The following is a 25,437-nucleotide window of genomic DNA, read 5'->3' on the forward strand; positions in this document are numbered from 1 at the left end:
CTGGGTGGATAACCTAGGACTATTTAAGGTGGCATTGTTTCCTTAGAGGGTAAGCAGTTTTTTAAAAATTAAGACTATTTTTTAAAGCAGTTTCATGTTCAGTTTTAGAGCAATAAAACTGAGGTCTATGTACAGAGATTTCCCATTTACTCCCATCCCCACACATAAATAGCCTCCCCCATTATCAACATCCCCCCTCAGAGGGGCACATTTGTTATAACTGGTGAACCTCCACTGACACATCATAATCACCCAAAGTCCATAGTTTACATTACAACGTCATCATACATATGTCCAAACCCATAGAATGTACACCACTAAGAGTGAACTGTAATGTAAACTATGAACTTTGAGTAAGCAATTTTAATGCCACAAAGATTTATAAATAAATGTAGAAATGTTTAAGAGAATCATCAAACTCATAATATTTTTGTTAATTTGTACACATTTGGTATTTTAAGTATTTGCAATATACAAGGGAAGTTGGCCTGTTAGAGTGACGATCATCCTTTGGATACCAATTTAAAATATGTAATTAAGAAATTGATTTAGTTTTGTGATTTTAAATTAGAAGACATTCTAACATTACTATCAGTATTGCAATATTGGAGAGACTTAAGATTTGTCACAATTTAAAGTTTAATTTATGAAAGCTATAAGAGGTTTTTAGATGATATAATAATATCTCTAAATTAAACTTAAAAGCTTAAGGAAGACCTAGATTTTTAAATTTGTAACTTTAACAGATTGAGGATGAAAAACCAAAGTAAGCTCTCTATAATCTTTTCTGTGCAAAGAGAGGGTCCTTGAGATGATTCTCTTGATAGAGTCTCGTTACTCTATCAAGGACCCCACGGTAGCTCCTGGATGTCTTGTTCCTGCATGCATTCAGCGGCCCCTACTTCCCAGGACCTTGCCCTTGGAGGACAGCTGGGTGAGGCAGGATGCCCTGGGGGAAGAGGAGAGCCTTGAAGTCCGAGAGCTGAGGAGGCAGAGGCAGCTCTACTCTCTTTTTGCGCAGTTGCTTAGTTTTCTATACAGAGCTCTCTGACAGAGCTGTATGTCACATCTTGATCTATGTGCACACATTATCATTATTTTTTCCCTAGAGAGAGAGAGGCCTCCTAGACGCTCCTGTCCCCCTTCCCCTGTCAGGACTGGTGGCTCTCCAGGGCTGCTACGTGTTTTCCTCAGCATCATCCTGGAATTTCCCTCCACCTCTCTCTTGAGTTGGATCCCTTGGGTTCTGGCTCCTACGTCTTCTTATGTCTTGGTTTCCTCTCTCAGTTTGCTGTTTGTGTCATCTAGTAGAGGCCCAAGACTACCTCTGTGCTTTTTACCCTACTACTTATAAACCACACTCCTTTAATGGGTGAGGAAATAAATGTTGGTTTTGTTTTCAGATCAATGTAAACCAAGAAAAGGATGTCATCCCATGGGGGGTCCAACAATTCCCATTTTGCTTTGTAGACCCAGAATTATGGTCCAATTATTTTCTTTCTAGATTCAGTAAGCTTTTTACACTTAAAAACTTCATCTGATATTCATTGACCTTAATCACAGGGCAATAGAAAAAAAAAGAAGAAAACTTGATCTGAAAATCCAAGCTATGACCACTGAAGGAAACAACAGCATAAAGTTTGCTCCATTTAAAAAAAAGGGGAACTTGAACTGAGAGTCTTCAGCCCACCCACACATGTGCCCTGGAGACTCTGGCAGGCGATGTGCAAATTGTCACATGTGCCTGGCCTGGCCTGGCTCTTTCTCAGACCTTTGCCCTGTGCGTGGCCTGTGGGCTGTCAGATGTGGCTCGGTACTTCGTTTGCCATATTTTGTTTTAGCGCAAAGTACAAGCCTTGGACAGGTGCTGGGACTTTGTGGTGGCTTCTGAAATTGTTTCCCAGAAGGCAGTGACTCATCACAGGAAACCCCTTTTATTTTTCTCTGACCTTCCCTCAGCTTCCTGCTCCACCCAGCTGTGCGTGAGTTTTCACATTTCTCACCCACAGACAGCAGCTTACCTCAAACTTTAGTCAACAGTGGTAACTGGAGACGGTTCTGGGAGTAAGAATGGAATACCTCTTCTGACAGCGATGCCCATGAGGGCAGCAGGCCTTTTCTCAGTGCCTTGGCATCTCCCCACTGGGGGGCGGGGGAGGTCAATTTCCACTCCATGACTTCTGGAGAATTCTTTTTCTGATGTCCCCCTCCTGAATGGATTGTCACATTATAGAAGAGGTAGATTTGCTCCCTTAGCCCTTGCTGTAATCAGGGACTGCTTTTGCACAACTCTTTTTCTAGAAAATATACATCACTGTACATTTAGTAACAGGTGTTCAATTGGTTTTGATTGGTGTGAGCTCAGCTGAAGAGATGTTTGTGGTTGTTGACCCACAGTGCCTCAGACATTGAAGGTCTTCAATGGAGGGATGTTGACATGATTCATACAATTCGGATTCCTACATGTGTAGAGTTAGAAGTGACCTTAAACATCACCTAGTCTTGCTTTTCCATTTACTGACAAGGATCCTGAGGCCCAAAGAAATTACTTTCCCATGATTGCTCAGCCAGGTCCTGGCCTCACTGGCCCTGAGCCTTCGAAAGCTGTCTATATGCTCACGCCTGCCTCTGCCCTGCTCTCCAGTGGGACTCCGGTCCCCACTTCCATGTGCACGTCTTCTTCACTCCCTGCACCTCAGGGTGGAGCCCTCAGGCTGGCAAAAGCCCCTTTGCAGGGTCTCACTCTTCCTCTGTCACCGGTTTCCCTGAAGTCCCTCCATAGTTCCAGGCTTCTCTCCAGACTGCAGGCAAATTGAGACCGTTGACTGTGGTTTCCTTTGGCTGAGAATCTATAACTTCCCATGAAGAGTGTGTTTCAAAGTAATTCTTCAAAAATTTAATAGCACAATCCTCACTAAAGAAAATTTGAAGAAGACCCAAACAAGTGGTTTTCAACTTTTGGAGTGTGTTTTCTTTGGACGTTTCCCCACTAGACCTCTCCCTTCTAAGGAATAGATTGTTTTGTTTATTATAATCATCTTACTCACTCAATTTTATATCCTGATATTTTCCACTGTGCTCTTTTAGTATAATCCTGCTAGAAGGATTGGGAACAAATACTGGTCTGCTTTTTAAAGAAAATTTCTTCTGTTGGAACACCACCATCACCTATTTAGAAAAATAGTTTCCTCTACTTTTTGGTACGGCAACCAACAATGTGCATGTCTGCCATCTCTGATCCCTCATTTATTGTGAAGGAGTCTGATGTAAAAATAACCAGCCATGGAGCGTGCACACCCTATAACTCTGTGAAAGCAGGAACCAAGACTTCCTATAAGTCTCTGGGGTGTCTCTGTATCCCCACCATGGTGCCCAGCAGACAGACGTCACCTCATACATGTCTGGTGAGTGAATGAATGAATGAATGAACAAATGAATGAGTAACTCTAATTATGGAGTTGCAGGGTAGTCTTCCTTTTTAGCGACTGCAAAAGCAAAATCACAATTGTGATGGAAACATTCTCTTCAGAGCATTTCCTATCACAGGGGAGAAACAAACCAAACAGGAAATTGGGAGTCAGGAAGCCTGAGAAGTGTCTTGCACAGGAATGATGGTCCCTGGCTTCTCAGGTCTCTTCCTCCTTACTCCCCTAGGCCACAGACCTTGCGTATTGCAAAATTTCTTTTCTCATTTAAGAATCTTAAATGGCTGGTTTTGCTTTGTTCTTTCCTCAATTTTGAGGCAAAAAAGGTTTGTTTTCCAAGATAGGGGCAGCAAGCTCTACTCTAAGGGAAAACCCAAATCTTCATAAGCTTCCCTTAACACCTCAAAATCTTAGTCCCAAGATAACCTTGCATGAGATGTAAAATTGCTTCGAGGTGGAAGACCACTCAGCAGTAAAAAAGATGAACAACACAATAGACACAACAACATGAATGAATCTCAAAATAATTTTGCTAAGTGAGAAAAGTCACACCAAACATGAGTATATACTGTATGATTCCATTTATATAAAATTCTAGAAAATGCAAACTAATCTACAGTGATAGAAATCGGTGGCCTGGTGTGTGGCGTGGGAAGCAGGGATTACAAAAGGGCCCCAGGAAACTTTGGGTTGTGATGGGTGCGCTCATCACTGTGATTGTGGGAATGGTTTTCCTGGTTCATACGTATGTCAAAGCTTGTCAGATCGTACATTGTAAATATGTAAAGTGTATTGGATGTCAATTATATATCAATAAAGCTGTTTTTAAAATTGTTACTAGGAAATGAAGTCCTATCCCCCACCTGATATGTCCTACCTCATTTTCCAACTTCCTCTGCTAAAGGATGATTACACCCAATTTTGTACCTCAAGTGCAATTAGTGCTTTGTTATGGTGGACACTGAGATTGCTTTGCTTCCTCGGGAAGTAAAGAAAGTATTTTAACTGGGCCACTGTTCCCTCCCAGTTACTTCCCAGACCCTCCTGAGTACTGTAGACCAGCTTGCCCTCTTTTCCTACCCGTAGCCATTTAGGGAATGCCCCCCTTATGGTCCCAGGAGCAGGTTGCTGAATAGATAGCAGCCGATTGGGCAGCTGGCACTTGCATTACTGCTAGCCTGGGCCGTGACTCACCAGCCCCAATGATAACAATTCTCAGACCTTTGACACGTTTTCAAGATGCTTTTCAAAATACTCATTGGTTCCAACCGGAAGGCCTGAGACAGTGACCCACCAGTGTTTGCCTGTTCCTCACGCCTACATTTCCTTCATTGCTCTCTGAGGTGCTTTAGATTAGGTGACTCTAGGTCAGCAGTCAGAGGTACAGACAATCTCCTCCTCAGGAAGTCAGCATTATTCTAATGTGGAAATTTCTAGAATCTAAGGAAGAATCAGGAAGGAGTCCCTGCAATATACAGATGTGGGACATCACTGAGCCACTGAGGTGTGGCCTTTTCTCCCATCTGTAAGAGACGAGAGGTCCAGGCTCCAAGTGGTCAAGTCAACAGCAAAGGCCTCGAGTTAGAGCAGAGCTACTGAAACTGTGCTGGTCTGGGGACGAGCTCTGGAGCTGAGAGCAAGTGTTGAGAAACTTTTGTAACAATATGCTAGAATAATTTTATGACTATTGAATCTAATAACAAAAAAGTTGGGCTTATATTTGTTATGGCTTTTATTTTAAATTCTTTTTTAGTAATTCATTTTTATTTTACAAAAGTTTCAGTTCATAACAGATTGGAAATTAAAAAAAAATAAACTGGCCCTTTATCACAGATCATTCAAGAAGCTCTGAGCTAGTTCTGTGGCCTCTGAAGGGCAGTTCTGGCACCTTCCTTCCCACAGAGATGGTGGGTGACCTGTGGAGAGATGGGGACAGTGCCAGGGAGGAGGAGGGCAAGGCAACTGTCTCCAGTTCCTTTTCCGTTTTGACCAAAGAGCACACACATCCCTGGAGAAGCACTGCCCCAAGAGTAGCCAGAGTCGAGATGAAATTGGAGGGGACTGCAATTACAGGAGGGGCAGGGGGTAGCAGGAGAAGTGGTAGTTATCACCTAGAACTCCTGCCCTAGCGAACGTCCCGCCCAACAGACCGTAGAGCATGAGGAGGAAGCAGCTGAGAAATGAGGATATGAGGGGAACCACAGCTCACACCTCACTAGTCTGGAATGAGGCTAGAATTGTGAGTCTCACTTAAGAAAGTTACCTGCATTTTAGATGCTCATATAACCTAGGAGGCGAAGAGAGAGGCTGGCAATCACTGCCTGGTAATACAGGAGAATACACTGACATATTCCTGTGGAGTCACTGACCAGAGGGGTTGTCCTTTAGAAAGCAGAGAGGGAACAGCACACTGGACAGAGAAGTTTTAATGAAAAAAGGTGGGATCAGAAAACGGCTGAGCATAAGATGGCCTCTTATCTGTCTTAAAGTAGGGAGATCCAAGTAGCTGAGAGGCATCAGGAAGGGCCTAGAACTGAAGTCTTCACCATCTTATCCTAGAGCTGTCTCTGCTGGCCCCTGCTCTGTGTTTGTAGTAAATCATGGTGTGAGGTTCCTAGGGGACATGGAGCAGCCTGCCGCCCTACTCGCTTTTGAAGCAGACAGCTGACAACCCCCTCGCTGTCCCATATCCTGGAGAGGTGATGGGACAGAGATGATACCCTCCTCGTGTTGCCTTTCATACATGACTCAGTGTGTCCTGGTCCCTGTTTTTGATGTACGTGTTGACTGAGAGGAGAGAAGCAGGTTGGGTGGGTTCAGATTCTTTTAATATGAGAAAAGCTTTTGTGTCTTTGCTTTGGGAAAGAAAGGAAACACCCAGCCCTCTTGGTTTTTTTGTTAAATTAGAGGGTGCCTTTTGCCTTGTAAATTCTCCTGAAATATATCTTGGCTTTGATTGGTGGTGACACAAGCATGTCTGAGTGTGCCTGCCATGTGCCATTATTTCTAGTCTGAAGTGTTTGGGGTCCAGGAAGGGTCGAGATTAGATCTTGGGTCTCACGTTGGTTGGTGCCACACCAGGAGGAGGGGCCTGCAGCATGGCGGGCTGTAGCAGAGCAGGAGCAGGACTGAAAACTCAGCTACCTTTCCTCCTGTGCCAAAGCCAATGACACAGCAGCAATGCAGCAAGAGTTACTTACTTTGAGGGATGGTTTGCAATGTCTGGACTCAGCTGCAAGGAGTTTTAAAGAGACTGACAAAGGAGGGCAAGAGTAACATGAAAGCCATTCCCAGCTAACACTTTAGAAACTTGGAAAGCCAAGCTGGCCCCTTCTGGGGAAGAAGCGACTGGCCTACCCTGACCAGGGAGACCAGGCTGTGGTTCTAGGTCTTTTCCTCCCCCAGTTTTCCTGCCCTGAAATACCCAGGGACAGCCTGAAATAAAATTCAACCCACAGTCACTGCCCCCTAACATTAATCTGATTGGCTAATAAGACTGGCCCAGCATGAAACAATGTTAGTAAGCACTAGATTGGGCAAAGATTACATATAACATAGGTGTTTCAAGAAAAAGGGACTGATGTGGGTCCAAGGAATCAGGGAAGGCTCCTGGAAAAGTTAGCCTTGGACTGAGTCTTTCCCTCTTTTGGAATTGGATGAGGTTTGAGTCCTGATTTACCAAGACTTACCCTGGGCAAGTATATAGGATCTCTGGGCCTCAGTCTTCTCATCTACAAGATGGGGAAAATTACAACTAACTCCCAGGCTTTCTGTGAGCGTTGCATCCTAGCTGAGTAAGTGCCCAGTAATGTTCGATCCCTTCCTTCATTTCCATAGGTCCTTCTGGGATAAATCCCCGGGAACGGCTCACCAATTTGGACACAGAGCTTAGATTTGCAAGGCTGCTTTTTCTCCCCGTGGGGAGGCAGTGCTATAAACAAACCGTGAGTTGGTAGCTTTTTCCTAACTATGCACCCAGTTCCCCCAACTGGGCTAAGGTATGTCTCTCTTAAACCAGAAACTCTGAGGCATAGTTTGTACCAAGAGAGATACATTACCCAAGGACTCACTTGGCTAAAAACACCAGACTTTTCAGTATTAATGCTGATATCAAGTTCTTGGCCAGTTCAGCTTCCCTTCCTAGCCTCTCCTAATTTGTAAACGTTTCCCAATTTTTTACTATACACAAAATAGGAAGTTATAAAATCCTAGCTCTGCACTGGAGTACAGTTTATTCTGGAAAAACAGACTTAGGAATATGATGCCTTTTTAAAATTTTTATCAGTAAGAAATGGGTCATGGATAGAGAGGAAGTTATAGCAAAATAGATAAGAACATGAACTCTGGAGCCAAACTACCTGGACTTGCTTCCTGGCTCTACGTGACTTTGGGTAAATTATTTAACCTCTTGATGCTTCAGTTTACTCATTTGTTAAATGGTAAAATAATTGTACACATCTCATTGGGTTGCTGCAATGAGTAAATGAGTTAAAATATATGTAAAGCATTTAGAGCGGTAAGCGGCTGGTGTAAGTAGTAAATATGTGTTGACCACAATTAATATTATTATGTCTTAATGAAATGGGGAGAGGGAAGGTTTCAGGCCTTGAGGGATGCTGTGCACTAAAGAAGAAGGCACCAAGAGAGCCAGCATTCGTGGGGCCTGGTGGCAATGGGAGGCATGAAAAAGAATATTCTTAAGAAGGTATGAGCCCAAGTGCCAAATCCTAATGAGATGGCCCAGGTTCAACCATTGACATTGAAATTGCCATCAGAGAGCCCCTTGGAATTTGACAGTCTCTGTTCTAGACTCTGGGATGCCTGGATATAGCCTCTCTGCCAGCCTGGTCCAATACTTATTTTGGTGAGGATGACATGCTAACACAGGACTGAGTCGATAACAGGCCCTTTATTCTGTCTCCTGGACCTCTGGATGCCACTGCACGAACACGTCCAGCTTGGCAGGCAGCTGGCATCTTAAGGATCCAGGTTGTTATCACATGGACACTCACTAAACAGAGTCCCTCCCGGTCTGGTAGTGCGTGCTGCAGCGCACGTAGGCCCGCATACCTCATATCTCTGCCCGGACAATTACATCCCAACCAGCCTGCCCCATTCCAAGGCAGCCGGAGCCAGCTGGGACCTAACATGGTAGGTCCCATGGGGGCTTGGGGAGGGAGCCAGGTATTTTTCCTCCTTTCATCCTTTTTGATTCCATAGGCATTTTCTTCTAAGCTTGGGCTCTAACTGCATTGTCCAACATGGGAAAACAAACCCGGAAGGCATTAACTAAGCTGCATCTGCTCATATTGTTGCCTTTTGCTGTTCTGAAATGAAGCCAAAAGGCACAGCCTCCGCCCTCCAGGACAGAAAATCTAGAAGCAGCATGTCCTTCTTTCCCCAGTCACTGCCTGCCCTGTGAGCGTATTGCATATACGTACACATTAGTGGTGCACTGTCTGGTCTGATGTTCAGATCTATATTTAAACACTAGTGTGTGAGTCAGAGTCCGAGTGTGTAAAGTGCGTGTCTGGGCATGGTCTCTTGGCTGGGCCCCAAGGGTTTGTAGCCCACCCAGCTGGTCCCCAAAGCTGGCCTCTTGCATCAGAAGCGATCCCACGCAGTTCTGATGACAGATGGTTTGTGATAACTCACCCTGGTTTGGGAAATCTCCCTGCTACTGTTCTCTTATCTCGGCAGAGAGAACCTCGTTTGAATACTAACAATTGGTACCAATATTGAAAACATGCTCTGCCCCCAGCGGCCTGCTAAGGGTGCTTTACACAGTGCCTTCTGGCAGTCCCCGACCAGCATCCAATGCGGGCAGTGTGATCAGCTCTGTTTTACACGAGGACACTGGGACGAGGTGCCATTTGGTAACTTGCTCAAGGCCACCCAGGTAGGAGGTGGTAACGCCAGTATTTGAACCAGGCAGTCTGATCCAGGGCCCCCTCCTACCCACCACAGTGCCCACTGCTATGGTGTCTCTCTGCTTATGTCTAAGGATTAGACCAATGCCTGAGAATGAGCATCTTCATTGTTATCATCAGTCTTGTCAGCCAGCAGGGCACAGAAGATTCTACCTGGTTGACACTTTTGGCTAATTTGCTACAGTCTTGATGTTAGGCATAATAAAACAAAATTGAGTTATTTGCTCGTTAATTTCTACTACATTGATTCAACAAATATTTAGCGAGCATTTACTTTGTGCCAGGCGTGAGCAAAGAGGGCCACTTGCTTTCAAAGATCTTACACTCTAGAAAAATAATCCTCCCAAATTCCTGAGATGGTGCACCAGGCCCTCTGCAATGGGCCCTGCCTCCTCTTCAGTCTCATTGCTCCGCATTTCCCTATACATTCTGGTGCAGTTTGGGAGAAGTTCAGCGAGGCCATCGAGGAGATCACCAGCCAAAGGGGAGGGTCAGAGGAGTGCCGGGTCTCCCAGGAACCCCGCGCTTGGGTGTCCTTGCCGCACTCCCTCATCGGTTGGGAGCGCCATGGGAGGCGGGGTCTGGCAGTGGCAGGGTGTGCAACCCGGCGCTCATCAATTACTCTCCTTGGAGGTGGAAGTCTGGGGTGCTCGTTGTCTGGTTGCCATGTGGGTCTTCAGAGGCGAGAGGGGATGACTTCTGGCTTATAGGGAGGAGAAAAATTACTAAAGATATGTCTTCCACAAAAGGGCGGGAAATCTTAATTTGAAGCTCATCAAATATCTACTGAGCACATACTATTCTTTGACACCATGGAAGACACTACAAGATTAACTGTACTGGGCTCTCCTCAAAAAGCTTACCAGCCAGTTCAGAGACAAAGTAAACTCCTATGCATGCTCCCGAACCTCAGTCTTCTCATTTCTAAGATGAAGATAACTCCACCCACCTGTGTGTCGTGTGACAATTCGATCCAGAGGGTTCCGTGAATAGGCTTGATGAATAAGATTTGAATATGAGTTTTAAAAATAACGATTTGTTGTCTTCCCCACTTTTTCAGCTTTTCTAAAGTTACTTCAACATGGCTGATATATTTTTTTTAGTTTTCGAAGAAACTTTTGGCTTGGGATATGTGCTTTCCCTGTAATTACTCCCATCAACTTTCCCCTGAGGCTTTTATTTTTAAATAATATTTCGAGTTAGAGAACCGCAGTTTAAATATGTGATCAGTGCTAAGCGAAGATTTAGTATCGAGTTACCACATTTAAGGAAATCTCTGGGGAAAGGCTCTGTGGTGTGTGCTTGGCGCAGTGAGCTCACTGTGAGGTTGGTTTCTTAACTCTTAACCCCAGGGCAGTGTTGAGTTTGTTCTCCGGTGCAGCACAGGCATAGGGATGTTGCTGAGTCAGGGTTCTTTCCACAGATGAAAGTGGTGGATCCCGACAGAACTGGAGATTGGGGTGGGGTGGACCTCCTCCATTTCCTCACTGCCAAAGTAAGGGGGTGGTCGGCCCTTGCCCTCCCTGATCCCAACACTCTTCTTCTTATATATTACTCTTGCAATACATTTGCCCCCTTCAGTGCTGCCCCTGAAGTGAATCTTACCCTGGTTTCACCTGTTGAGTTGGCCTGTTCTTTCTGGGAATTGGTTTTAATTCCTGAACTATTTCCTGAGCAACTAACAAGTAAATGCAGATATTGTATCTCAGTATGCTAATATATAGGATGAGGGGAGGGGGCTGGCTAAGGCACAGGGTATATAAAATGTATGAAATGTAAACTACTCTTTAAGTGTATATATATAATATCTCAGAGAATCATGGGAATGTAGAGGTAGCAGGTTTTTCAGGTGAGGAGGCAGCGTTTGATCCCGGACTCAATGTTGATGGTCAGAGAAAGGATGAAAGAGAGTCCTTACTGAGGGAGCAGCAGCAGGGTGTATTCACCAGGCTCTAGGGACAAGCGGTGTGTGATGGCTGGTAGATAGGGAGGGCTCCAAGGTCAGATGAGGAGGGAAAAGTGGAGTGGTGGCTAAACCGTGGCAGTCCTTGAAAAACTTGTTCAGGAGTGTCATAGGTCAAGGAGAGCCATTACTGTTTTATAAGCAGGGGACGAAGTTTGAGCTATCTAGAAAACAGTGTCTAGGCTAAGGATAGAAATGAGGCAGAGTGACTAGGAGCCAGAGTAGTGCAGTAATTTAGATGAGAGAGTCGTTTCTGTAGAAATGAATGTAAGGGGCAGATCTGAGAGAGAGAATGGATGTAGGAATGGAGAAGAAGAGGGCTTTGAAGGTGACCAAAGGTTTTAAGCCTGCACATACTGGGGGCAGCGGGTGGGGGGAAGATGTCACTGAGAGGGGGAACCCCGGATGAGGGTCTGCTAGGCTGGGAATGGGGATCTTCATATAGATCACATTGCCTTTGAGGGGCTGGGAGGATGTGCATGTGGACATAGAAATTCAGCCACTGGAAGTTCATGACACTGGAAATTCAGATTTGGAGTTGAAGAATGTAGTCAGGGCTGAAGATAAAGATTTGGGAGTTGTCATCACAGGGGTAGTACTTGAAATGGCACATTATTTAGCTTCCTCCATCACCTAAAGAAGGGCTTGGGTTTCCAGTTGCATGGGTGAGGGCAGGTGGACGGGTGTTTTCTGGTGCCTGGATGGCGAGTCCTGATCTACCCAACACAGTCCTTGGATCCTTGAGATTCCAAGAAAAGTGTACATTAACCCTCTCCTCCTTTACTTAGCATAGCCTCTTCTCCCTCAGTTGTCTAGCTTCTAATTCTGCAACAACAGCTGGAGAGGGTGAGTGAGGGCCAACTCAACAGCTGTGTGTTGGGAATCAAGAAGGCGTTCAGGATGAAGATACTATCTGGGTACAGCTGCTGCCAAGATGAGTGTGTGTGTGTGTGTGTGTGTGTGTGACAGAGAGAGAGAGACTCACAGCAGGGTGTGGGTAAAAATTGCTGGCCAACTTTTTTTTAAGAGTGGTAAATTATTCTTTATAGAGTTTTAATTCTGTCCCAAACATGATTTTGCTTCATATTTTATTCCAAGTCCTGCTGATTAGAAAATCAGAAATCTACTTTTCAGGCTCCTCTGATTGCAGGTGACTACCCTTTGCACACACACCCTGGCCACACTGGCAGTGGAGTGTTCAAAGACTCCGGGCTTGGCTGGAAGCTGCCTCCTGGCCGGTGGCTCAAGGAGAGGCACAGGGATGGAGAAATACGTGAAAAGATTAAAAGTTCAAGAAGAGGCCGTTGTCCCCAGTCCCAGTTGAAGAGAGGCCTCTTCCTGGAAAGTGAGTAGGGATTTGTGTGTGTGGTTTTGTTCCCGGCCAAACATAAGTCTCGAGCTGGGTAATCTGTTTCTAATCATGATTTGGATTACCCCCCACATTAACCAAATGTTTGTTTGTCTGAGGAGGCCAATCCTCAGGCCCCAGGGAGGCATGACAAACCTCCACGGAGAGCCAGGAAACTCCTGGCTGGGGGGCTCTTTCCAACTACTGCCTCTTCCTGCTGGGAAAGGGCTGGAAGTAACTGCTCCAGAGCATCTGGGCTTCTTCAGCCTGGGGCTGTCCCCTTTGGTCACTGTTGGTTCTCAAAAGAGCAACGTGTTCCTACTACCACCACCAGGGACATGTGGCAATGTTTTGGTTGTCATCACTGAGGGGATGGAGGGGTGCTACTGGCATCTAATGGGTAGAGGTCAATGATGCTGCTAAACATCCCACAATGCACATGACAGCCCCCCACAAAAAAGACTTATCTGGCCCCAAATGTCACTTGTACCCTGCAGGACAGCCAACTCTAAAACTGTACCCTTGCCAATGACATTTGTTCCCAAACAGAGAGTTGACGAGCCTTGCAGTAGGTAAACCAGCATCTCCAGGGACAAAAAAAAGGGGCTTTGTCAATTTCCCTGCTAAAAACTGTCACCATATTTGATATCAAGCTACCAAGGTGATGTCCTTAATGTGGAGTTGGGAAGAGTTTCGTGGAATCGGCTCTCACCAGCCACTATAAGCCAGCCCCAGACACTCACTCGGGGCCCTTCAATTCTCAAATCTCAGGAAGAACAAGCAAACCAGCACACTTCCCCACAAATGATGGTGGCTTTCAGTGTCATGCCAAGTCACAATGGAGCCTAAGGGCAAAAGACACAATCGGTAATGCTAATCTTGTCTTCATTTAAAATTTTGAAATTTTGTTCATCATGGAATTTTTGCATAATTTTGATTTTTTAAAATATTCCATTAAATATTACTTATTTTATCTTTATTTCCTCTCCTTCTTTTTATTCTCCTCCTTCTCTTTTTCCTCCCCCACCTCCCCACTTTTTGTTGTGCTATTTACAGTGGAATGGTTAAGCCACCAGAGTCCGACCAAATAGGTTCAAACTGGCAAATAACTCTATCACTTAATAACCATATGACTCTGAGCACGTGCCTGACATATAGGTACTTGCTATTTTATATATGTATATAGTTTTTTTTGCTAATATATGTATATATAGCATATATCTATGCTAACAAATATAGAGTGTTTACTTTGTATTGGGCACTTTACTAATCTTTTATATGAATTTTGTCATTTAATCTACATACATGCACACACACACACAACGTGAGGTTTATGGATGAGGAAACTGAGGCTCAAAGAGGTTGAATATGATGCCCAAAGTTACACAGCTAGCCAGTGGTAGGGCTGAGATGCATACTCGAGTCTGTGTGATTCCAGAGCCTGCCCTCTCAAACCTCATGTTGCACATATTTTGGGAGCTAAGCCCATGTACCACTTCCTCACGGGCAGTGCGATGTGTCTGCTTTAGGGCACATGCCACCGTGAAGGTCTCTAGGAACCAGTGGTGAACTCCTGTGAGCCATGCCAGGCCCAGCACCCAGACGTAGGGCTCCCTGTCAGGCTGGTGCCCACCATCACACGGCAGAGCTGCAAAGTCTGAAATTAATTAGGGGGAATTTATGCTTCCTGAAGAGAGTTATTGAGAAGAGATGAAATCTCTGTCTGCCAGTGTTGTTTTAAAGGGGAAATGGGAGAGAAATGGTGACAAGTGCTCCGGAAGATCCACAGTTGCTCGAATATTCTTCCACCAAATTGGAAATCTTACTTAGAAAATTCGGACTTTGTCATTAACTAGCTGTGTGTGCAACTCTGGAGGCTCCATTCGTAGAATGTAATGTGAATGGTGCCCTGGAGTTGTGTGACAGGATGCTGCTTCTTGAAGTCTCTTCACGCTCTTTACAATTCAAAACAAACCAGGATGCCAATCCAGATTTCTCTCTGAGCCAAACCCTGAATGGCAACTGCTTTTCTTTTAAGGAATCCTCACCAGAGCTGGAGGGCAGCTATGAGAAGCACGCTCTGGCTGTGGCACACACCCATGGGGTCCACCATTCTGGATGGATGCTCTGACAAATGCTCTTGCAAAAGTGTCCTCCAGTAGATCTGCCTGTTGTGCTCCTTCACGGCATCCCGTACTTTTCCAGAAAGCACGTATCACAACTCTGGAATAAAGTAGCTATTTGCCTGGTTGTTTACCATCTGTCCACTCTCCACACTGTAGCTTCAAGAGGGCAGGGCCCGTGTTTATTTTGTTCATTGCTTTGGCTCTGGCACAAAGCCTGGCACACACTAGGTGAGTAGGGTGTTAGTAGGATGGAGGAATGAAAGAAAAACAATGAGACAGAATGCATCTCCGGATGGGTGGAGGGACACCAAGAAGACCAAAAGTCAGGGCTGGGCAGGTCTCAAAGCCCCACTTCCCTTCCCTGAAAAGTTGAGGGCAGGATTCTTATGTGATGCCAAAAGCAGGGTAGGAATAACATTAAATCATGATTTTCCTAGAGTGGTAATTGTGATATGCAGGTACCTGTATATCTTTATACCTTTAAATCTTACAGATCACAGCTGAGGGAGTCAAAATCTGCTTTCCAGAATATTCTGCTCACCATGTAGGACAACAAGCTACGCAGTGGCTTTTTGAGACTTCTAAGGGTGATGCAAAGTTGTGGGCCTCAAGGGGCTCTCCTGGCTCTCGTAGTCTGCCCTGCAGGGAACACAGCTCCTTTTCTAGAGACCACCCTGAAATGGCCCAGAGCTGCCCCTCAGGCCAGGCTGAGCCACTGGGGCTGGATGTCAGGTTTGGCGGTGGGGCTTCTAGAAGGAAGCCATGGAGAATGTTGAGACAACAGCAGCTCTCCGATTTCTCCAAGGTCTTGCTGTTTTGACTCAAAGCTCGAAGTAGAAGAGAAACCAAAGAGGGGCAGCACAAACCAAGCAAAAGTTAACTTAAAACTTATCCTCTTAGATGGTCTGTGTTCATTAAGAAAATTACCGTGGGTTTGCAGTTCACTTGAGAGAACCAAGCAAGTCTCATTAAAATTTCGAAAGTAGCCAAATTTTAAGAACCAATTCACCCATTCTGAAATGCACAGTTCTTGTTGGAGGAAGTTCTGCACTTCAGGACTACAAAACGGGCTGGGAGATGAGAAAAGGGTGGCTTTGCTAAAACCACCTGTACTAGTCAGGGCATGTGTGGCTCAGAGAAGATAGATTAATAAAATGAGGCAGGCAACTTCACAAATGGAAAGGGATTCTCATTTTATTGCTGATATACTGGAAAATTTTATGTCATCGTTAACACTTATGGTGTACAGATGACATGGGCTCCACCCCTGCTGTGAGCACAGGATAGGACATGAAGAATTCCACTGCCTTGTCACCATTTAAAAAAATTCTCTTTCTGTGTGTGCATATGTATGTGTGTGTTTGGCTTAAGGGTTTCAAGAGAAATGTTCGTAGTATTTAGTGAGTAAGACATATAATTGTTGTGTTTCTCCTTTCAGCTCTTAGGAGGAAAATACATAAGAAGAGAAGATTAATTACTGTTTGAAAAGTGCTTTGAGATCCTCTGATGAAAAGTAATTAGAAGTATGAGATGGGATTCCTTGATGTGTGATTACAACATGGATTATATGTTAGGGTGGTGCTAGACGATTTCAAATACCCTCCTCTCCTACATCTCCAAACAGGAAAATATGTGCTGGTGGGGAGGGGAAGAGGGCTGGAAGGAAGAAGAGGTGTTGGAGCAGACTGTAGTATTTCATGTTGACTGGGAGGAAGACAGCCTGGGGACCGTGGGCCTGTACAGAAGCTGCACATCTGAGACGGCCTCCCTTTGTCCCCAGGACAGTTTGCCCTCCACCCCTTTGCGATCTGAACTCCGGGGAATTTTAGGACAGTGTGTTTGTTCAAGTTTTACCAAAGGAGATGACTCCTGACAGCTGTATTATTACAGTGGAAACCTCCTACAATTTTTCAGGCAACTGCAGAATTGTTTTCTGTTGTATTAATATTTGGGTAATAATCATTGATTATTAAAATCTTCATTGTTCTCTGTGTTTATGGAGCCGCTTTTCTTAGAAAGCCCCACATCTCCTCTTCGACAAAGTCTTACTTCGAGAGGAGGGGTGCTCTCTCTAATATCTAGTATATGGCTGGAGAGAGGCTGCCTTGCAGCCGGTCAGTAGTCTACTGGAGGCTGCAGTGTGTTCTGGGTGAGCCGCGGACTTGAGAGCCAGCTCGAGTTCTGGATCTGCTGCTCCTCCTCACAGGCTTTAGGCAAGTTAATCCACCCCTTAGAGTCACAGTTCCCTCATTTGTGAAATAGGATGGGAATTGTATCTACCTCTTTGTGTTACTGTGAGCATTAGAAGAGTGATTACGTCTAACACTCACCATGGGCCCGGTATGTAGGAAGCACCAGATAATGTTAGCTGCTGCGGCTTCTGTTCCTATTACCACTACCACTATATTATTTCCTAAGAAACTATAGGCTGATTTAGAGCAAATTATTATGATTATTATTGCCATCATTATTATTAAAGTCTCCTAAAGAAACTAAGGATGATTTAAAGAAAAATCTTCAAGTAGATAAAATTATTTTTGGCACTCTCCCACTTCTTTTCTTAGTTTCTCCCTTTTTCTTTTTGTTCTTCCAAATTTCTGACACATTACCATGGCTTAAGGCTGTCGTGATGTGTTAAACGTATCCCTTATGAGTGTAAGTAAGCTAAAGGTACAGATACCTACGAGGATCAATTCACACTTGCAAAGGAGACTGGAAGCTTGATATTTTTCTGAAAAACAAAGTTATAAATCCTATGGACTTTTAGCATTCTGAAGCTGGACTTCAGGGTTCATCTGGTTCAACCCCAGAGCAGGCAAATGATTCACCCTTGGAGACAGGCATAGTTAGTTAGGGGCAGAGTGGGACTAGAGTCCTGGGTTAAGTTAGATAATTAGGAGCTATGCCTATGAGAAACATGATGTGACCCCTTGTAAAGCGTTTCTGCTAAACTGCACTGTGGCAATATGCTATCTGTCTCCAGAAAAGCATGTTATAAGATTGCCTATGAAACTCTATTTTATGCACTGAAGGGGGTGTTAATGAGGATGTCATCCTGATCCTCTATATGAAGACCCTTGAGGGCCATGTCTTTCAGTTCTAAGTACCAGGAATAGCTGGTGCTTCTGGAACAACCGGTTTGTTTTCATCTGATGAATGCCATGGAATTTTTATATGATCATTGATATATCATGAATGCTTTTTGCATTGGCTACTAGGAAGCTCAAGGACAAATTTATATTCTATCTCTGTGAATAAAAGCCAATAGCTACTATAAATTACAGATGTTCATTATAGCTGAAAACTTTGTAGCTGGTTTTCTAAACTGTGTTCTACTGAACACTAGCATCTTATGACACAATGGATAGGTCCTGGGGGAAAAGGAGTTTCAGGCTCCTTTACATTGTATACTTTACCTCCTTCTTGGATAATCGTGATGTACATATTGGTATATTACAAGTTCTGAGAAGTCTGACAGTTTAAAGTAAAAACAAAAAGAGCTTGTTAAACTTTGTTTAGCCCTGTACTTGTAAAACTTATTTGATCCCAGAATCTTTCTAAAAAAATTATCTCAGAAGTCTCTAGTTTTATATGAAATACGTTTGGGAAATACTACCTTTCAGTAATCAGTAATCAAATCCTGTTGATTAGATTCATGTCAGCACAAAAGTTTATTCTTGACAGTGAAAAACTTGATTCTTTCTACTTCTGCATAGCAGGGAGAGTCCAGGTGTGTGTATTGGACCAGATGACTGACGATGTCCCTTCCAGCTCTAAAATTTGATGATTCCTGATTAAAAAAATGAAGAAAATTTTTTCAAGAGTGTCTGTTCATAGAATTAAGAGTTTAAGCTTGCTAAGATGAAGACTAAATTTGGACATTAAAACATTGTATAACTTTTCTGGTGCTATTTATCCATGTCTAATCTAAAAGATTGCTTTAAAAATCATGTTTATAAAAACAACCCCCAGGAGTGTTTACAAAGATCCAAATTTCCTTTAAAAAGCATCAAAGTCAAAAGATGTAAGCATTTCATCTTAACTCCTGTTTGGGTATAGAATTTCTACCCCCCTCCCATCCTGCTTTGATAAAGGCTTGCATAATGGGGGTGATACAAATTTATGGTGTATCTTGAGGGAGTTGTGCAACTGGATTTATTCCTCAAGCACCTGGCTTGTTCAGAGACTGCATTGTTCATTTGTAGGCACCTTTGCCTTTAAGACCTCTTCCCTTCCATTCACCATTAAAACTCAACAAACAAAAGACAACAGCAAGGACCTCATCCACAGCCACACACGTATTACTTGGGCGGGAGCCTGGGACTCGCCTCAGACAACACACCCAGCTTCTGGAGTTGTTCCAGCCCCTTGACCAGTGAGCCAGGCCCAAGGGGAAGTAGCAAGGCAAGATCACCTTCAAAGGAGGCAACAGGCTACGGGGAGAAATGACAGGCTCTCACGCCCAGGTCCTTGGTTGACAGCCAGCTTCTTCAGCAGCCTCCTGGACGTGTCACCGTAACTCCAGTGGTTTTCATTGCCCTTCTCTTTATGTATGACCTTGTAAGGGGTGCAATTTTGTTACTTCTCTGGGCCACTTGTCTCTCTATTGTATTTTCGTGTTTTCTCCCTGTTTGACTTTTGTTCATTTTTAATTCAGATTGGATGCCTACTATGTGTCAGGCATTAAGTCACAAAAATGCCTATGCCCCTGTCATTGCCCTTGAGGAGCTCACAGTGTAGAAGAACAGATGGGTACTGGAAACAATTTCCATTCAATGTCACAAAGAATCTGAAAGAGCTGTGTACAAAGACCTGGGAGGCGGTAATGGAGCTGACGTTTGAGTTGGGTCTTAGAGAATGTGTTGGACATGCATTTTTCCGTTAATAGAATTACTTTTTCTGCTTAATGGCAACCAGACTGCTAGAAGGGGAAGTTTAAACCAATAACTTGTTTTGGATTAACTCAGGAGACTAACTGACAAAACCTATTAGCTAAAGGCTAAACTCTTATTTCAAGCAATTCAGTGAATATTCAGGCGTTAATCATTTCAGTTATTGGAAGACAAGACCGTCTGGAAAGTGGACCCTCTAGGACTTACTCTCAAGTTTCCCTGACGTAAAGATGTTCCAGGAATAGTCTTTGATTTTGGAAATTCCTAGAATTAATTTGCTTTATGTTTAATAATGCCTAGTTTCCCAATCTCATGGCAGACAGAAAATAAATGGCATGTGTAAATTGCTATATAGATGAAAATAAAGATCATTACTGAAGAATTGGTTTTAATTTAAATTTCAGAAGAAATTTTACAAAGTGCAAGAACATGTGAGTTAAGCTGGCTCCTTGAGTTTGCTGTTCCTTAGAGAGCTGACACTGGAAGGTGGTTAGCAGACCTAGTGCCCAGCAGAATTTTGTGGATTTTTTTCAAGTTACTTTTACGAGACAAAACTGTGGTGTCAACCATGTGACATAATATCCATGACTTCCCTGGCTGTACAAGTAGTTCTCTAATTAGATTTAATAGAAATTCTTTCTCTTTCGCAAATACTCTTTTTCTTTAGACTTAGCACTTCAGATCTCTCCTCCCCCCAAAAAAATTCAATTTAATAATGATTTTTGGCTGTCTATGTATATTACATCCAGACATGATAGTTCCTTTATCTTTTGTTCTGTCATGGGTTTGAGACAGTACCCATCCAGCTGGTTTTCCAGACCCCAAACTTAAGTAGGACACTTCACTACCAAAACCATGGGGCTGGCATAGCATTTGAAAGCAGCCCTTATGTTTCAGTTTCCAATTGACACTTATGATCTGGTGTTTCCAGACTTGAGAGTTCTGGTCCCCGCTCTCTGTTATTGCACACTTCCTCATGGCATTTCAGTAGGCGTGGGTGACTCCCACCAGACCTCAGACTCCTTAAGAACAAGGAATGTGTCTCATGTCTTTGTCTTCCATAGTTCATTATATAAAGGAGGTGCTTAAGAAATATTTCTTAAGTATATATTATATATTTATCTTAAAAGTTCATAAATTGGACTATCAAATGCAGGTTTCTCTATGCAAGAGGACCAAGAGAGAGAGTACCATGTGTACAAGTCTCAGAACTTGACTTATAATAATTTATGTAAAAAGGGCAGATCAAGGAATCTCCTCTTAAACAAATGTGAATTCCTCTCCAGTGGATCCAAGGATCCTGATTTACTTTGTGCTCGGGTGAGGCATTCTACTTTAGGATCTTGTATTTGGGGATCACATACTGCATCAAGAAAGATGAAATCTGAACTGTAAAGTGAAAGACCTTGACCCTCTCTGGAAGGCCGAGGCAAAGTTGCTTCAGTGTTTGTCTAAGATCCCAATACACACACTAGCTACCATGTACGGAGCATCTACTCTCAGTAGCCAGACATTCATGCATATGATCTCATTTAATCCTCACAGGATTTCAAGGCTTAGAGAGGCTAAATGGCTTCCCCAAGGCCACATAAGTAAACATGCCTCAAACTAAACCTATGAGCAAGCCTCCCGCAAATGGCCTTCTCCCAGAGCTCCCTATCTTTGTGAATGAAAATTTTAGCATCCAGTTCCTCCAGCGAGAAATCCTCCTCTATGTCCAACTTCCAAGTCCTGCTGATGTCATGTCCACCCATCTGTAGATGCCCTGCACAGCTTCCATTCCAGCCCCAGCCACCCTGTGCTCTCCGTGGACAGCTCAGGGGCTTCCTCAATTGTCCGCCTTGCCCTCCTTAAATCTGTTCCCCACACCACAGCTTGAGTGGTCTTCTCCAAAGTCACACATGATCATGTCATTTTCCTGATTAAAAATCCTCCATTGATTTTTTTATTCACTCTCAGAGTAAGGACCAAAGTCCTTAACCCTGCCTACCACGCCCTGCCTGGTCTGGCCCCGATGACTGCTCCAGTCTCTTTTCATTTTCTGGGCTTCCTCTAGACCGACTATTCCCTCAGCCTAGAACGTTCCTCCCTTCCCTTTCACAGTCTACATTGATGCCTTCTGAGCTGACAGAGCTCAGCTCAATAGTGTCCTCCTCAAGGGACTTTATGTACTTCTGTGGCATTGTGTGCTCTCTTTCATAGATTTAATTTTATATTTACTTGCTTAATTATTTGATTACTCTCTGGCTCTCCCATGAGCCTGTAAGCTGCAGGAGGGCACGAACCATGTCAGTTTTCATTCACCAGACCCTGGCCCAGAACCTGAAGGTAGTGAACAGTTGTTTAGTGTTTGTTGCATGAATAATGCACTAACAGCTGGCAAGTGACAGAACAGAGATTTGAACTCAAAAGTTCAGCGTTCCCTGTCTTCAGTGTGTTACCAGCCCCCAGATGGTCATTATTATCAAATGACCTCAGGTGTGGAGACAGAGGAAGGTAGAGGTTGAGAGTCTGGCTCATGCCTCCTTCTGGGCCTGGGATGTACAGGAAGGGGTTGTCGATTGAGCTTGTGGTCATGGAACACTCGCTCTGGCCCAGCACCATTCTGGGCACTTTGCGTAGATTCTCACAAGTAATGTCTCTCAACACAAGCCTTCAGGAGGTTAAGTAATTCACCTCAAGTCACCAGAAATGAAGTATGGAGCCTTCGTTCAAGCCCAGGCTGTTTGGCCCTCCATCCGCATTTGAAGCCCTCTGCCATCTCTCCTTGGCTTACCTGGTTTGATGTTTTTCCCCCCTAATTATGAGACCCTGGCTAACCTTTGTCTCTGTTCTTTTTCTTTTAAATCTGCACTCGTTTCTTCTTCTTCTTTAACTTGTCGTCTCTCTTCTCTTCCCCCACCTCTTTTCTCCCTCCTGCATCCTCCCTTCCTCTCTCCCTCCTAATTCCATTAGTGATGAGAACCATGACATTATTTACCTGAAATTTATATTTAGGGAGCCTTCTATCAGCAGCCAAGAGCTTCCTGCACACTTTGCAACTTTGTAGAACAAAATGCAGATGAGAATGATAAATCTCTAAGCTTGCTTGCTCTTACTTTTATGATTGGAAGTTAAGATATAGTTTTAAAATCACCTCTAATTTTGAGCTTTGAATTTGGACTGGTAAAGGTAGTAAAAGCAATGTAAAGAAAGGGAAATAAACTTCAAAACTGCTTTTTTTTTTCCCTGTGAGAAGTCCACTATAAATTGTGGAGATGCTTCTCAAATAAAATTAGATTCTGCTGCTGCTGTCTGTTGCTTCCCTCCACATTTCATCTCTTTTCTCTAAATCGCCGGAGCCTCTCTGGGGACACGAGGTAATCTGAAGGAAGAACGGAGTGCTCCGGCTCCGCGAGTTCTTCAGAGGGCTGAGGCACGTTGATTTGCATTTCTGGGTCGGCGTGATTTCACTTTCATTTAACCCTTGTACTAACCCTTGTTTTTCCACACTTGGGCTCTTTCTGAGAGCTTAACCTGCAGACAGTAAGTGTCCCCTGGCAACCAAAAGCGTGCAAACCGCCCCAACCCCCCACTTCAAGGTTCCCAGCATCACTGAGATCCTTCCAGTGAGGAATTGGCCAACATTTTAGGTGTGTCTGAATGCAGAATTTATTCACATTTAATAAGGTAGTTATGTGTGTTAATGGAAAATGAAATGAACATAGAAGTCACGTATTCAGATGTGTCGATGGCTGCCAGAGTTTTGCACCTCCTGCGTGGTTGTGAATCTTCGATGTAAAGAGAACAATAATGGCTAAAGATGGATGTTGTATTCCATCTCTCGTTGGTATGAGTCATGGTGGGATTTCTATGAAGACCCACAGTGTATCAGAAAGAGGACATGACATAAAATAAGGCTGTGTCTGCTGTCTTAGTCACAGGGTAGTTTCCATTAGGAGGGAGCAGAGAGCCCAACAAGATTTAATTACTTGCGCTGTAACAGGTATAGGTCACCAGTTGTTCGTCTGTAGTGAGGTCCACTTGGCTAGAAGACCCTCGTGCAAACCTGTAACCTTGTTACAGGTGCGTTGTAAACTGCAAAGTGCTGTACAGATGTTGGCTATGAACTTGATGTTAAAATAATTGAGATGAACTATTAATGAAATGTTTGTCCCCAAAAGCTTTACCTCAATTGGTAAGAATAATTTTATTGATTTTGTCCTAATTATAAAAGTAATAACATAGTTGTATGATATGCAAATTATATCTCAATACCAGCTGTTTAATGGAAGTAGTAATAAGAACATTATAGAAGACAAGTTAACAATGAGAATAAATTAAAAATCACGAATAATCCCAATTCCCAAACATAACCCCTGATAGCATGATTTCTTTTCTATTGTTTTTGGTGAAATAGCGCAGTAAGTAGCGCTGAAATCTTTCTTACTTAATGTATTGTGAACATCAAATATTCTTCTGCTTCTGTGTGGTGTGCTGTCATATGAACATTTTATAAAGAATTTAAACAATTCTCTATTGTACATCTAGGCTGTCTCCAAGTTTTTGACAATGTATGTAGCTCTCTAATGAATATCCTTGTAGCTATATTTTGAGCACATCTATGATGATTTCTTAGATAAATTTCTAGATATCTAGTTGCTAAAGCAAAGAATACACACTCTTTTAAGTCTTAAAAACACATGCGCACACATAAATTCTTGCAGCAAGATTGAATCAATTTATACCGGCAGTGTATACAATTGTACTTATTTTTATATACATTCCCCAATACTAAATGTTATTATTTAAAAATTTTTTTCCAGGGGCGAGCCCGGTGGCTCAAGCGGTTAAGTGCGTGTGCTCCGCTGCGTGGCCCAGGGTTCGCCGGTTGGGATCCAGGGCGCGCACCCACGCACTGCTTGGCAAGCCATGCTGTGGCGGCATCCCATATAAAGTGGAGGAAGATGGGCAGGGATATTAGCCTAGGGCCAGTCTTCCTCTGCAAAAAAAAAAGGAGGATTGGCAGATGTTAGCACAGGGCTGATCTCCTCACACACAAAAAAATAATAATTTGTTTCCAACTTGACAAGTGAAAAATGGTATCTCATAGTTGTTGTAATTTTGACACCCTAGATTCTTAATAAAGTTAAACATCCTTTCAAATAATTGTTGGCCATTTAAAAATTATGTCCTTTATTTTTCTTGTGTGTTGTATATCCTTTTTTTGTAATTTGTAAGATTTAAAAAATCTAATAATAAAAATCTAATCTAAATCTGTTAATTCTTTGTCATGCTTTTTATTTGAGTTAAAAAAACACAACTCTACTGAATTGAAGGTGATACAGATTTTTCCTTAGAAAGAAGAGCAGTCCAGTTGAAACCAGTTACAGAAAGTTTGCTCCTGACTATGTTCACTTGGTTTGTGGACGAGTGTGTTAACCTGGTGTATACCTCAGTCGTTTTCTGGCAAAGACTCCCAAATCAAAAGCCAGAAAACATCATCTTTACAAGTAGTTGTGGTTTCATTTTGAGATAAATAAATTGTTCCTTTAAGTTAAATAAAGGAAAATTACAAACAGTTTTGAGCATTAGCCAGTCTTATATTTATAGTCTCCATTTCCAAAGAATTTTAATTCAAAATATTTTTAAAGGTCAATTTATGTTTTCTTTTAATTCAGCTGCTTCACGAGTGGGGTAGTTTTTTCTTTATTTTGTCAGTGATCTAAATTGGGACAAACATGGGTCAGAACTCCAAGATGGACAAAAGGAAC

General features: G+C 43.3%; 1 long non-coding RNA gene across 2 annotated transcripts in view; it reads left to right on the forward strand.

Moving 5' to 3' along the window:
• Nucleotides 1-24,881, forward strand: part of LOC147917436 (uncharacterized) — a 68,754-nt gene extending 43,873 nt beyond the window's left edge. The window contains exon 4 of one of the 2 annotated variants that reach the window (XR_015551702.1): nt 16,231-16,739. This is a non-coding gene — a long non-coding RNA (uncharacterized LOC147917436). Of the gene's footprint in view, nt 1-16,230; nt 16,740-24,489 lie in introns of those variants that run through there. The other variant, XR_015551703.1, reaches the window with a different exon arrangement.
• The last annotated feature ends 556 nt before the right edge of the window (nt 24,882-25,437 follow it).

The sequence above is a fragment of the Ceratotherium simum genome, chromosome 3 (genome assembly GCF_057802395.1).
Source record: "Ceratotherium simum simum isolate JZ-2026a chromosome 3, ASM5780239v1, whole genome shotgun sequence".
NCBI classification, from domain to species: Eukaryota; Metazoa; Chordata; class Mammalia; order Perissodactyla; family Rhinocerotidae; genus Ceratotherium; species Ceratotherium simum.